Source organism: Hemiscyllium ocellatum, chromosome 26 (assembly GCF_020745735.1).
Source record: "Hemiscyllium ocellatum isolate sHemOce1 chromosome 26, sHemOce1.pat.X.cur, whole genome shotgun sequence".
NCBI classification, from domain to species: domain Eukaryota; kingdom Metazoa; phylum Chordata; class Chondrichthyes; order Orectolobiformes; family Hemiscylliidae; genus Hemiscyllium; species Hemiscyllium ocellatum.
Genome location: NC_083426.1, coordinates 16,391,054 through 16,406,733, shown reverse-complemented (window position 1 = coordinate 16,406,733; position 15,680 = coordinate 16,391,054).

Genomic DNA, 15,680 nt, shown 5'->3' with positions numbered 1-15,680 from the left:
AGTACGATCCCAAGTAAGATGTGGTATTGGCATGTGATGCCTTCCTGTATGACATTGGGATAGTATTAGCTCATAGATAGCACAATAGAGAGCAACGCCCAATACAGCATGCATTCAGGACTTTGGCTAATGCAGGGCGTAAATACGCCCAGATAGAGAAGGAAGTTTTGGTGGTCATATTTGGAGTCAGGAAGTTTCCAACAATAACTTTATGCATGTAACTTTGTAATAATAATGGCACACAAATACCTGCTAGGTCAATTCAAAGTGGACAAGTCAGTGTTGCCACAGCTTCAGGCTGAATTCAACGGTGGACTCTAATAGTAACTGCATAAAATTATAAGTTGGAACACCGTCTGGCAGACCAAACGTGGATGCTTTGAGTCACCTCCTGTTGGCAGATGCATCTCTGGTGGTTCCACCACTGGAAGAGTCTGTAATGGTTTTAAATTTTCTGGACACACTTCTAGTGATAGCTGAAAATACCAGACTTTGGATGCAGAATGATTAGGTCCTGGCAAAACTGAAACAGCTGGTGATGGGGGAAATTAAAGAGTCATCACAACCAGAATTGAAACCATTTTGGATCTGGAGAGATCAGATCACAGTAGAGGATGGCATATTATTATGGAGAGCAAGAGTGATGGTCCTGAGGAAAGGTCACTGCCAGATACTGGCTGAACTCTGCCAGGGTCATCCAGGGGTTTCTAAAATGAAGATGTAGTTGAGATGTTATGTCTAGTGGCCAGGATAGGATGCAGATATAGCTGCGTTGGTGGGGCTGTGCCCAGAGTGCCAACAAGGACAAAAATTACCGCCATTTTCGTGGGAATGGCGGGTAAACACCAGACCCGGTGATGCATTGACTATGAGGGTCCTTGCATAGGCTTAATCTGGTCTCCAAATTTGAGGAAAGACATTCTGGCTATTGAGGGAGTGCAGCGTAGATTCACAAGGTCAATTCCTAGAATGGCGGGACTACCTTACGCTGAAAGACTGGAGCGACTGGGCTTGTATACCCTTGAGTTTAGAAGACTGAGAGGGGAGCTGATTGAGACATATAAGATTATTAAAGGATTGGACACTCTGGAGGCAGTAAACATTTTCCACTGATGGGTGAGTGCTGAACCAGAGGACACAGCTTAAAAATATGGGGTAGACCATTTAGGACAGAGATGAGGAGAAACTCCTTCACCCAGAGAGTGGTGGCTGTGTGGAATGCTCTGCCCCAGAGGACAGTGGAGGCCCAGTCTCTGGATTCATTTAAGAAAGAGTTGGATAGAGCTCTCAAGGATAGTGGAAACAAGGGTTATGGAGATAAGGCGGGAACAGGATACCGATTAAGGATGATCAGCCATGATCATACTGAATGGTGGTGCAGGCTTGAAGGGCAGAATGGCCTACTCCTGCACCTATTGTCTATTGTCTATTGTCTATTAATGTTTTTAGTCATTGTGGACACCCATACACAGTGGATGAACTTGCATAGAGTTCATTCGTCACACATGGAGACGACTATAGAAAAACTGCACACATTATTTGCAATACATGGACTCTCAGTAGTGTTGGACACAGATAATGGGCCATTGTTTACCAGCAGGGAATTTAAGTATTTCCTAGAGTCAAAATGGTATTTGTCATATAAGGATAGCTCCATATCATCCATCGTCCAATGGCCTGGCAGAAAGAGCAGTCCAAACATTGTAGGCAGGCTTAAAGAAACAGCCTACAGCTTCACTAGATAACAAACTGTCTATATTTCCTGTCTGATTATAGAACCATTACTCATGTAACTACAGGGATAGCTCCAGTAGAGTTGTTGATGGGGACAAGCCTCCAAACCAGGTTAAACTGATCTTCCCAGACCTGGAGGGGAGGATGAAATGACATCATAAACACCAACGCTGGACACAAGACCTCTGCTATGTGAGTGTGTGTGTGTGAGAGAGAGAGAGAGAGAGACTCTACTTCAAAGGCCAAAGTTTGATGTAGGAACCACATGAAAGGCCCTGCATGGATAAAAGCCATGGTGGATGCGAGGTCAGGTCTTGTGATATAAAAGGTTCAGATAGGTGCAAGGGTCCTGAACAAGCATGTGGACTATATGAAAGCTGCAAACTTGCAAACAGTATGGGAGCAAAACGTGGCCAACTGCTCATCAGCCTATCTAACTGTTAATCCATGGTTCTCTCTCTTTGTTAACATTGAAGATACCATGTAATCTGAGATGGACATGGCAGATATTGTCCAAGAAGCGAGCTACCGTGCATTATACACCACTCGTTTCAGAGGCAGAGTCGGAGGAACCTGACCTGGTGCAAAAATGCCCCAGGAAAAGCTACAAATAAATGAACTGGCCTGTCTTCAGACTCAGAGGGAAAGGGATGTAGTGAATGTAATGAGGTCAGCCAGGTGGACCTCATAGAACGAGTTGCCTGATTGGGGCTGTTAGTCTGTTCCAATCAGGGAGCCCGAGCTGACAGATGTAAAACTGAGTGTCAGCCATCCTGTCTCTCTGAGACCTGGCTCTTAGGAAGTTGGATCAGCGTCAAGTGCTATCCACGCGTAAATATAGGGTGACTTAGTGACAGTATACTGGCCTCTGTGGAGTTATTTCAAGAACATATAAATCACAATCTCAGCACCAAACAACTGCAACACTTTCTGAACTCAACAATTTCAGGGTATAATTTCGATTTGCATGGATATATTCATATTCTGCCCAAATCAAAAATGTTGTTTAGTTCCAATTACGTTATGATTAAAATGCTTTGATAAAAAGAAAACTTTCCTCTGCTATTTAATTAAAATTGCTTACCTTGAACACAATCATTGATATTCTAAAAACAAGTGATGTAATACTATCAGGAGTCGAGTGTTTTCTTAAATATAATTTATTGAGGCAACTAACTTGTCACTGCAAAAGGTCATGAAGCATAGTTCAAAGGTGTTTGGATGGGATTGCACATTCAGTGAATGGGAAGTGAAAATCACATGCCCTCATCCCTCCTCTGAACAGGTTAGGTTAAATTTACCCATCAACCATGGAAAAGTAGGAGAAGGTAGCAGTGACAAGAAGAAAAATACTGTAGCATTCTTGGAAGTAAAATATTCATGAAAAAGAAGTGAGATCAGGGTGCAACTGAAAATGGGGCATTTGCTGTGAATTGCACTGGATGGAAAATGAAAAAGAATTTGCAAAAGTCACGATGTAATGAGACAGTAACTTGTGCCTTTAAAATAGCAAAATGTTCCAAAGCAATTCATCATTGACTTGTGTGGTGACAGACGTTGTGGGGGGAGGGGGGAATGATCGGGTGACCATTGTCAGTAGGGAAGAGAAGTCAATAGAAAGTGACTGAGGTGAAATCAAGTGGCAATATGAGATATTTTGAAAATCAATTAAGATTTATAAACCAATGATAGTGAAGGGTAACTGGAGAACATTGTTCATCTGGTGAAAGGTCACAGATATGAATACATGAATTACATTAAATTCTGTTCTGCCTTATTTATATGCTTTTGTTTGATATATTGAAAAGTCAACATTATTTTAGTAACAAAAGCGATGAAGTGACAAAGTTCAAGTGAAGGCACGTTCAGACTTTTGTAGAAATTCTACAGAAACAGATGCTCCAACTTCAATGATATAAACTGATTGACCTCTATCAACACATGAGCTCGGGCATATTTCCTCAAGTTGTTATGGTCCCAAACAGACACACCAAATCTTCCAGCTCCCAAGTGAGCACAGATAATCCTACTCCCCTTCTTTATTCACATCCCTATCAATTGGTCATGGCAAGGTTAGTTTAAAAAGGATCCCTCCTTGCGAATGCAGTTCTCTCAAACCAAATAAATTTATGTTTTCAAAGAAGCCAATTTAACCAGATTTTCTTGAGTTATAAAAAGAATGAGTTTATTAGTTACTAAATGCAAAAAGATTTAATAATGCAACACAGTTAGAAATAAGACATTAGTCCAAAAAATGTTAAAAGATACACGGATCAGTCTTTCTATACCATTCATGAAACTAGGAAATAGAACATTGATAGTTGAATAGTCGATGCTGAGTTTGTTGGCTTTACAGTGAGTTGAAATCCTTTTGTCCTTCTGATGGTCGTTAGCTGACAGCACTCTGTTGCCTTTAAATCTGGATTGTAGCTACATGGTATCTGACACTCAGAGTGAGTGATTCTTTTTAACTGAATTGCAGGGGTGACTAGTGAGTGGTTCTCCCACTTAACATGCACAGCAACTAATGCACAAACCCAGACTAGAATACACAAAGTCTTCAGTTCACAAGCTTCTGCTGAGATAGGGGTAATAATCACTCTCCTCGTTATCATTTCCTGTTACATCTCTCTATGCGATTGAAGTTCTGCTGGCATACAACAGGGGCCCTATAGATAATCCCTCAGTTTGCCAAACATCATTGAAATTATTTTCTTTGTCTGTAGCAATTCTCTTTTAAAAACCACATTTTGAGATGGAGGGTTAAAGTTGTCCACAGAACTTCAGAGTTCTGAACTGTCATGACATTCAAGTTTCCAGCCTAACAGGAATGCAGCAGTTATATTTTCTACAATTCACCTGACCTTGAACATTGAAGTCTCCATTAACATTATGCACCAGTCAGGAGTGTGATAGAATCTAGATACAAGCCTGAGTTCATCTGCTTTGTCTTGAGTTGTACACATATCTACAACTCTCAGTTGCAAAGCCCAAGTCTTAGTTCTCTGCAACCATCCATATTCCATTATTCTTGTGAACTTCGAAATTTTAGACAGAATTAGTTCATGATAACTTGCATTATTAAAATTTTAGATCTTACCTGACAATTTTCATTTGCAAAGGCTAAACTATTTAATTTAAATTATGCAATTGGATTTTTAAAATGTGCTTTGCTTCTGTCTTGTGCTTTTTAGCTCTAGATTTATTCATTAGTTCAATGCAGATCTGAGACAAGCAATCGGAGATGTATTTTCAAAGAAAATAGAAGGCTATTTTCACTAATATAATCTGTTCCTCCCACTTATTCAACATAGCATTGTGTCATCCCATATTAATATAATTTATGCTGTAGCATTTATATTGCAACAAAGAACTATTCAAAATTGTGTACAGAGGCAGGACATCTTTTGAATAATAATTGTGATTGAGATTCAAATCTGTGACCTCAGAGCAAGATTACATTTTTGACATAGGTATATATTTTCTGATTAAGTAAAATAATTTAACACCACTAAGCTCATTCTGCTCCACAGATCCATGTTTGATGTATGCTTTTGTATACTCCACACAATATAAACATAAGAGAAAAAACTTGTATATAATTTTACCCTGATCTCTGAGACTAACCAAATAAAATTCAAGAGTATAATTCAATCCTGAAATCTCTACCACTGCAGTGAATAGAATATCTAACCTATTTGGCCTTTCCTTGATCCCAGCAATACAAGAACCATTGTGTTTCAAGTAGAATCCTGGGGGTTATTATTGACCAGAGACTTGACCAACATAAAAATACTGTGGTTACAGAATGGGCAGCGGTTGAGAATTGTGCAATAAGTAACTCACTCCCTGATTCCCCAGTGACTGCCCAATTTCCATTATGCGCCAGTCAGGAGTGTGATAGAATCCACCCACAATAAAGGTTATAGACCCCTGATGCCATTATAGCTGTAGTACTTCAGTCCCATATTCAAGATGCACTGCAACAACTCACCAAGAGTCCTTCAGCAATGCTTCCCAAGCCTGTCACCTCAACCATCAAAGAGTTTAAGGATAGCAATTAGTTGAGAACACACACATTCCTCTCCAATCACTCACCATCCTGATTTGAAAATCACACAACACCAGGTTATAGTCCAACTGGTTTAATTGGAAGCACACTAACTTTCGGAGCGACGCTCCTTCATCAGGTGATTGTGCGTAGCTCCGAAAGCTAGTGCTTCCAATTAAACCTGTTGGACTGTAACCTGGTGTTGTGTGATTTTTAACTTTGTACACCCCAGTCCAACACCGGCATCTCCAAATCATCCTGATTTGGAACTTTATCACTGGTCCTTCACTGTCACTGGGTCAAAGACCTGACACACTCTCCTGAACAGTGTTGTGGGAATATTTACACCACATAGACTGCATCAGTTCAAGAAGGCAGCTCATTACCATCTACTCAATGGTAAAAAAGGATAGTCAATAAATGCTGGTCTTGCCAGTGATGTTCACATGTCAAGAATGAATGTTTTTTTTAAAAATCAATTTTAATAAGTGTACCACACCTTTAAAAAGGGCAAGCTGCCTGTAAGTAGTCTGACTGTCACCCAAATTCCTGACCTAACCGTGAGCAAGCTACCAGCAACCGACGTGAATCGCTGAAGGAAATGATGTTCCCAAGTGGTTTATGCTTCTTGCTCACCTCATTAGGTGGATGTGGCAGACATCCAACCGTCTCTTCATGCCCAGAGTGGTCAATGTATGGGTGAAGCAGTGAGGCAGGTAGCACAATGACTCAGTGGTTAGCATCACAGCACCAGGGACCCAGGTTTGATTCTAACCTCAGGTGACTGTCTGTGTGGAGTTTGTATGTTCTCCCTGTGTCTGTGTGGATTTCCTCCCACGTTCCAAAGATGTGCAGATTAGGTGCATTGTTGATGGGAAATGCAAGATAACAGGGATGGGATAGTGGGGTAGGTCTGGAGGGTTGAGGTGGACTCGATGGGTAAAATGGCCTGCTTCCGGTCTGTAGGGATTCTATGATCCTAAGCATGCGTCCAACAGTAATAAAAGTGGAGGGAGTGCTAAAACTTATGAAGTTCATGAATACGTGCTTGTATTGAGGGACATGAGAGATTAAATAAACTGCATAAGCACTTACAATGATGAATCATTGTTTGCCATGGGCTCCTAGGATTTGTTTTCCTTTCTCGTGGTTACTTTCACTATTGATAGTTGAAGATAATGTCAAAAACTGAGATGGGATAAGCATTGATCAACCTAATAAACTATTTTCAGATTCGCTTAAAACATTTAAATTGGGTAACAAGAACTGATCAAACATAGTTAAGTGAACCAACTTACAAGTAACAATGCATGCTTTTGAATGGATGCAATAAATAAAGGCAATTATAATAATTTTGGGTTTAAAAGTGCAATGACTGAAACTGGCCAAACCACTGAGAAGCTAAAGGAGTACATGGGCTGTGGGAGACTTTAGATCTTTGCATCACAAAAGCATATACATGGTGGGACCATGATGCACCATTTCTGATTCAAATTAAAATTGGTCTCTCTAAAACAAAAACATTCAAGTACATCAGGATGCTAATTTAACCAGAAAGTTTTATCATTAGAATTATCTCACTCAGTTATGTCAGCTTATTGTGATCTTGTATTTAATTGCTTCATCTGTAAGTTCCATTGATAAGCATATCACAAACTCAAATACAAAAGTAATAACACTGTCACAGTAGATACTGGAAGAGAATTTAAAAATCATTGGTTTAACCATTAACTCTAATAAACTCTCCATAGATGCTGCCTAACCAACATCCAACATCCACAAACTTTAACTGTTTTTTAGTAAATTCAGCAAGATTATGAACTAGAAAGAATGAATCCGAATGGTTAAGAGGTTCTGGGAGTCTGCACAAGTATATTTGTGCCACCCAATAATTATTTAAACTCTCTGCCCATTGCCCACTCAATTATAACGTCAGGCTCAGGGTGTGCCATGAATGAATACAGACAGAAATGGCATAAATATTCATGGAAACAGAATTAGAATAACCTAATGCACCCATAAATTAACTAAATGTATGTTTTGTTGCTTATCCCATATCATTGACAGAAGCAATTTTCCAAACTGTGGCCCTGTTTCATTTACTGTGACAGACTATAGCAAGGTTATTTTAAACCGAGACACAATCCTGTTTTGAAATTTATAACTTCAATTAAAGATACAGGAGTGGAGTGACGTCAACTTGAGAGCAGCTCATTGAAATTAAGTTCTTCATTTGCTCGCCCTCCTTACCTCAAGGTAACAGCTCAAGCTGAAATATGGTTCCATTGACTTCATGACACATCAGTCCACACTGTCATTTATCACACATGAGCACAGACAGTATGATTGCATGTTGTTTTATCATGGATGGAATCACAGCCAAGCTTGTTTGTATCCTCATGTTATGGCTCTACGCATGCATTTTATAGCAGATGTCATGACATAATGATTGTGTAAAGGAAAGCAGGCCAATGCAGCCTTCTGCAAGAAAGCCAGTAGCCTGCTGAATGCAGAAAGCCACATTTTTCCATTGGCTATGAAAGACATCATGACCCAACCTTCATTTCTTCCTTGCTCTCTCTTTTCAGAGAGTTATGGGGGTACTATTCCACATGTCAGAGTCTGCCATGTCTGCATTTAATGAGTGACTATTGCTCTATTGACCAGGTCTAGTCAGTTCAGCCCTGGCCTATAGACCTCAACAGTTAGCATGAGTGAGCTTGAGGATTTGCAGCCATTCCTGATTTCTCCTGCACCCTTGACTATGCACATATTCACAGCATAGCTCCTGGCCAGCAGCCATCATGAATAAAAAAGATTCCATTAATACCAGGCATAATACATTTACCCTGCTATTGTCAAAAAGATACCTATTACTTCACTTGTCCAGGAAAATTGTATGAAGGATGTTCATGATATCTTTCACTGTATCTGAGCAAAATAAGTCCAAAGAAAACTAGGTCCATTATTGACTGAAGCAGACACTGAGGCATGGGATCTTCCGATATAATGCCCCTTAAAGAATCTACCAATTATCTGAAGCTTATTATGTATTCAACAATCTATGTACAGTATACAAAGAAGTCTCTATTTGGATAAGGCACAGAGTAACAGCAGTCAGATGAAAACGACTGGGAGTAAACAGGGAAGCACCAGATAAACAGGACACAGCTCAATAACCTGTACCAAGATATATCTGAGGGATGAGTTATTGTTCAGATATTTCACGTATCACATGATAATGACTTGCAGAGGTTGTAACTGAAAAGAGAAGTGGAATGTAAAGACTCAAGCATATTGTGCATGGACTGAAAGCTGGAGAAGAAGTCAAACAGAATGAAGAAGTGATAAACTTAAAACTAAGTGTGAGAAATGTGAAGTAAGGAAGCGATGCTCAGAGGAGCTGGCATTAGGATGCGAGAAATGTTTGTATGTGGTGTGAAGACAGCGAAGTGGAAGTGGAAGTATTTGGACTAAAAAAGAGAGAATTTGCAAAGTCTTCTTGTAATTCAAAGTTAGATGAAGGGGCAGAGAGTTATAGAGTCATAGAGACATATAGCATGGAAACAGACCCATCGGTCCAACCTGTCCATGCCGACCAGATATCCCAACCCAATCTAGTCCCACCTGCCAGCACCCGGTCCATATCCATCCAAACCCTTCCTATTCATATACCCATCCAAATGCCTCTTAAATGTTGCAATTGTACCAGCCTCCACCACATCCTCTGGCAGCTCATTCCATACACGTTATACAGTAAACGAAAGAGCCTTGGGAAAAGTTCATGAATGGAGAGATCTGGGAATTCAGGTCCATTTTACCCTGAAGGTTGCTGCACAGGTGGATAGAACGGTCAAGTAGGCATATAGTATGCTTGCCTTCATCAGACGGGGTATTGAGCATAAGAGCTGGCAAGTTATGCTAAAATTGTACACAACATTGGTTCGGCTGCGTTTAGAATACTGTGGACAGTTCTGGTCGCCACATTGCCAAAAGGATGTGGACACTTTGGAGAGGGGGTGCAAAGAAGGGTTTACAACGATGTTGCCTGGTATGGAAGGTGCTAGCTATGAAGAGAGGTTGAGTAGGTTAGGTTTGTTTTCATTAGAAAAAAGGAGATTGAGGGGGGACCTGATTGAGGGTATAGACAGGGTACATAGAGATAAGCTTTTTGCCAGGGTGAAGGATTCAATAATGAGAGGTCACGCTTTCAAGGTGAGAGGTGAAATGTTTAAGGGGGATATATGCAGCAAGTACTTTAGATTGAATTCCCTACAGTATGGAAACAGGCCCTTCGGCCCAACAAGTCCACACCAACCTTCCAAAGAGCAACCCATCCAGACCCATTCCCCTACATTTACCCCTGACTAATGCACCTAACACTATGGGCAATTAAGCATGGCCAATTCACCTAACCTGCACATCTTTGGACTATGGGAGGAAACCGGAGCACCAGGAGGAAACACACATAGACATGGGGAGAATGTGCAAACTCCATACAGACAGTTGCCCGAGGCAGGAATTGAACCTGTTGCCCGAGGCAGTGCTAACCACTGAGCCACCGTGGGTGGTAGGTACCTGGACCGCGTTACCAGCAGAGGTAGTAGAGGCAGGCATGGTAGGTTCATTTAAGATGTGTCTGGACAGATGCATGAATAAGTTCGGACCAGAGGGATACAAATACTTAGGAATTGGGTGACAGGTTTAGACAGTGGATTTAGATCGGCTTAGGTTTGGAGGGCTGAAGGGCCTGTTCCTGGGCTGTAAATTTTCTTTGTTCTTTGTTCTACTCTTCTGTCTTAGCAATTCATTATTTCCATCAGTCTATGCAAATGCATTGCCCACGTAATGCTAAAATCATGCTGGTTTCAATTTTACATGAACACATGTTGTCATTGACTGTTCATCTGGGTGACTTTGTTTTGCCTGGGAGTGTCATTCCTATATGAGTTGTTTTTGCGATGGCTGTCTTTGTTCTATTTCAGATGCTGTAAACCTCTGGGTCTGATGGCTGATGATTTGTTCGGTGATGAATTAATCTCTTCCTGATCAGTCGTAAGCAGTTGAGAAACAGATTCTGCACTTGTGCACATTTGCCAGTGCTTGCGACGGTATATCAGATTGCTCACTTCCATCGCAAACACTGAGGTGAGAGCTGCTGCATAGGTCACAAGTTGCCCCTTGGGATGGCTTTTGTTGAAACTGTTGAATGCTTATACCCTCACTGGCTCTCCAACATTCAACTCTGGCAATGGCTTAGCTGTCATGTTAAACATCTGAATTTGCAGATGACACCAAGATAGATGGAAAAGTATGTGTGAAGAAGATATAAGGAAGTTGTAGACAGACATATGTTGAGTGAGTGGGCAAAAATCTGGCAGGCAGAATATAATGTAAGAGAATATGAAGTTGTTCACTTTGGCAGTTTCACCTTGATGTTTTCCACTCATACATGGGGGTTATTAGCTTTTTGCCATTGAAGGAGTAGTTTGTGTGGTTGGTTGCTGTGACTAATTCTTTGGTTTCAATGAATGGTGTTCTGCACACTTAGAACATTGTACATCCTTGAATATGGGTTGGCATAATGGTTCACACACTTATGACAAATTAGGCAAATATCTTGACAACTATTTGATGAATCCAACAAATTGCTGCACTGCTTTTACCTGAATTGGTTGTTGCATTGCTGCTAAAGCTCTCACCTTTTTGGGATCTAAGTGAAGACTTTTTGCTGACAGTATTTTGCCTAATGTAGTTGGATTTGAGCATCTTCAACTGTGAACTTTCCTTTTCCAGCTTCAGTTTCAACTAGTGAGCTTTGTAGAGCAATCATATATGATTTTGATTGTGGTCAACAATGGCTTCACCCTCTGTGTCTCCACATTTATGAACGTCAATATCGCTTCCACGATAGAAGATCATTAACTGTCTCATGTCTGCACTGCTATTCTTCTAGAAATGATGGAAATGCCGACCAGCACACATAACCATCTATATCTCCTGAAGAATGTATAGAACATTGTTAAAGGCTGTTGCTTTCTTTAGCTTTACTCGCCATGAACCATTCTTTACATTAGGGAGTGAAGATTTTTGCTTTTGTAAGTTGTGTCAAAACTTCTTCAATGGTTGTCCTAGTGTAATGATATATTTTTTTTATATCTGGAGCAGAGTGGTGTGGCAGACACATGCTGGGCACAAAACCTAGAGGTTGATGGATTGAAATCATCTTTTGCTATTTCTGTAAGGGGAGGTAATGGCTAAGTGGTATTTGTGATGATTTTGCCCATTAAACAAGGTTATGTTGTCCTTTTTTTTTCAAGAGGGGTCATAAAGGCAGCGATTCCAGTATGTCTGGATAGCTGTTTTAAAAGAGTGGCAGGGAAGTGGCCAATTCTCCCAGTTCAGGGTTTTTATGTCTAGTTTGGTCTGCTTTAGCAAGCAGTCGAAAGCTGCTGGGAACCTAGAAATGCAGCTACAGTGAAAAGAGGTTCCGTGCTTCAATAGTGGTCTTGCCTGAACTTTCAGCCTGAAATCTTTCCTGCCTGTAAGAACATGTGTTTGAATTTACTTTATGCTAAGGGGTGTTTTAATGGGATGTTGTGGGGATTGGAACAGGTTCCTTAAGTTGTGATTGAGTCGGTTGGGTTATTAAATAAATGAAGTTATTATAATTTCTGTTTTCTTTCATTTGTGTTTCATTTGTAGTGTTTAAATGCATTCTGTTTTGACTAAAGTTGAATGGCTTGACCAGTCACATCGCTCCTGGAATATCCACTTTGCATATGCTATTACAACGAATAAAAAGTTATGGCCTAGGCTATCTTCTGAAAATGTTTTGAGGGGATCTGGCCTGGTCAATAACAGGTTGAGGGTTCTTGGCAGAATTTATTCCATAGTTCCACTTTGGGATTAGGGTCATTGGACTCCAAGGCAGTGAGTGGTAGGTGTTAGTGTCTTTTGTAAATTAGAGTGGTGCTGGAAAAGCACAGCAGTTCAGGCAGAATCCGAGGAGCAGGAAAATCGACATTTCAGGCAAAAGCCTGCAGGGTGGAGAGATAAATGAGTGGAGGGTGGGAGTGGGGAGAAAGTAGCATAGAGCACAATAGGTAAATGGGGGTGGGGATGGAGGAGATAGCTCAGGGAGGAGGGTGGGGGAAGGTAGCAAAGAGTACAATGGGTGAATGGAGATGGGGATGAAGGTGTTATGTCAGAGAGGAGGGTGGAGTGGATAGGTGAAAAGGAAGATAGGCAGGTAGGACAGGTCATGGCATTTCTACCGTTTCTACCTCCTGCCCAAAATCCACAAACCTGACTGCCCCGGCCGACCCATTGTCTCAGCCTGCTCCTGCCCCACAGAACTCATCTCTACATACCTTGACACGGTCCTGTCCGCCACCTCCAAACGGACCCCACCACCAGAGATATATTTCCCTCCCCTCCCCTATCAGCATTCCGAAAAGACCACCCACTCCCTCCGTGACTCCCTCATCAGGTCCACACCCCCCCACCAACCCAACCTCCACTCCCGGCACCTTCCCCTGCAACTGCAAGAAATGCAAAACTTGCGCCCACACCTCCTCCCTTACTTCCCTCTAAGGCCCCAAGGGATCCTTCCATATCTGCCACAAATTCACCTGCACCTCCACACACATCATTTACTGCATCCGCTGCACCTGATGTGGCCTCCTCTATATTGGGGAGGCAGGCCACTTACTTGCAAACCATTTCAGAGAACACCTCTGGGACACCCGGACCAACCAATCCAACCACCCCGTGGCTCAACACTTCAACTCCCCCTCCCACTCCACCAAGGACATGCAGGTCCTTGGACTCCTCCATCACCAGACCATAGCAACACGACGGCTGGAGGAAGAGCGCCTCATCTTCCGCCTAGGAACCCTCCAACCACAAGGGATGAACTCAGATTTCTCAAGTTTCCTCATTTCCCCTCGCCCCACCTTGTCTCAGTCAAATCCTTCGAACTTAGCACCACCTTCCTAACCTGCAATCTTCTTCCTGACCTCTCCGCCCCACCCCCACTCCGGCCTATCACCCTCACCTTGACCTCCTTCCACCTATCGCATTTCCAAAGCCCCTCCCCCAAGACCCTCCTCCCTACCTTTTATCTTAGCCTGCTGGACACACTTTCCTCATTCCTGAAGAAGGGCTCATGCTCCTTGGATGCTGCCTGACCTGCTGCGCTTTTCCAGCAACATATTTTCAGCTCTGAACTCCAGCATCTGCAGTCCTCACTTTCTCCTATTAATCTAGAGATGCAGGTATTGTTCTAGGTTCAAATCCTGCCATGGCAGATGATAGAATCTGAATTCAACGGTGAATCTGTAATTAAGGATTCAATGCTAACAATGAAACTTTTGTCAATTATCAGGAAAAGCCCATCTGGTTTACTAATACCCTTAAGAGAAGAAAACCACTGACCTCACCTGGTCTGGCCTACATGTGACCACAGCCCCACAACAATGTAGTTAACTCTTAACTGTCTTCTGGACAATTAGGGGTGGACAATAAATTCTGGCCCAGCCATTGATGCCCACATTCTGTGAATGAATTTAGAGAAATATTTTTTCTCTGTTTTCTGGGCGGTTTCACTGCTACCATGCTGCAAATCCATTCTGTGGGAGTTGCCACTTACCTGATTCCTGCCTCCTTTTCCAGCACTTCAATCTTGTCATTTAGCCCGGCTTTGAGAGCAACTGGGACACTCCTTGGCAGATGCTGAGTTGGTTTTGTATTCTCATCTACTCCTGCTAGTTCATCTTTGAACTCACCAGAGATACATTCCACAGCTAATGAGTTAGTGTGCTGTGACACACTCCCGACCTGTTACAGCATGTGAATAGTTACAAGTGTAAGCATCATACTTGCTTCATTTTGATAAGTGATATTTGCTTGGCATCTACGGATCTGGAAATCCAGATCTTCATTCATATTATTGTAATGGTCTCTCAGCATAATCTGTCTTCTCAGCACACGCATGGTACCATCATACAATAGTAAGTTTACTCTCAAGGCCTTCAATTTTGAATCAACATGTTGAGCTACTTTGCATAGGTCTGTGAAGATCATGATGTTGCATGATATGTCAATGTCTATCTAACATTTTATGTTGACCTGATGTCTTTCTTCTAACTCCTCATTCCAACAGTCACAAATCACATCTCACCTAACGACTTGACTGAACCAAGCTATTGCAAGGCATACAGTGATTCCTCAGAATCTTCAGCTGTTATCTCTTCAGTGGCCATCTGTACCGTTTGCTGTGGTTTTTATTAATCATAGGCTTGTAAGCAAAATAATTCAGGCAAAAGTGAGGACTGCAGGTGCTGGAGATTAGAGTCAAGATTAGAATGGTGTTGGACAGGCACAGCAGGTCAGGCAGCATCCTGATGAAGGGCTCCTGTCCAAAACGTCAATTTTCCTGCTCCTCGAATGCTGCCTGGCCTGCTGTGTTTTTCCAGCACCACTCTAATCTTGACTGCAAAATGATTCAGCTTTTTTTTTGAGAACACTACTTTTTCTCAGCTGAACATGCCTTCTTGTTTAACAGAGCAGAAATTGCTGGAGAAACTCAGCACATCTGACTGCATCTGTGGGATGAACGCAGATTAGTGTTTTAAGTTCGGTGACTCTTCAGAACTTTTTCAATGATGTCTTCTGCAAATTGTGCATCCTACCCTTTGTTACTGTTCTGCCCTGTGTGTCTGGACTATCTCTCAGCCTCATGCAAGACCTGGTCTATATTCTGCCATAAACACACACTCGCTGTTGATTCACAACTTTGGCTTTTTTGCACTGGTCAATTGCTGTCCTTAGTGTAAGTTTGCCTTTTCTCAGTAGGTGTGTGTTTTCACTTTTGAGTCCCTTACTCCAAAAT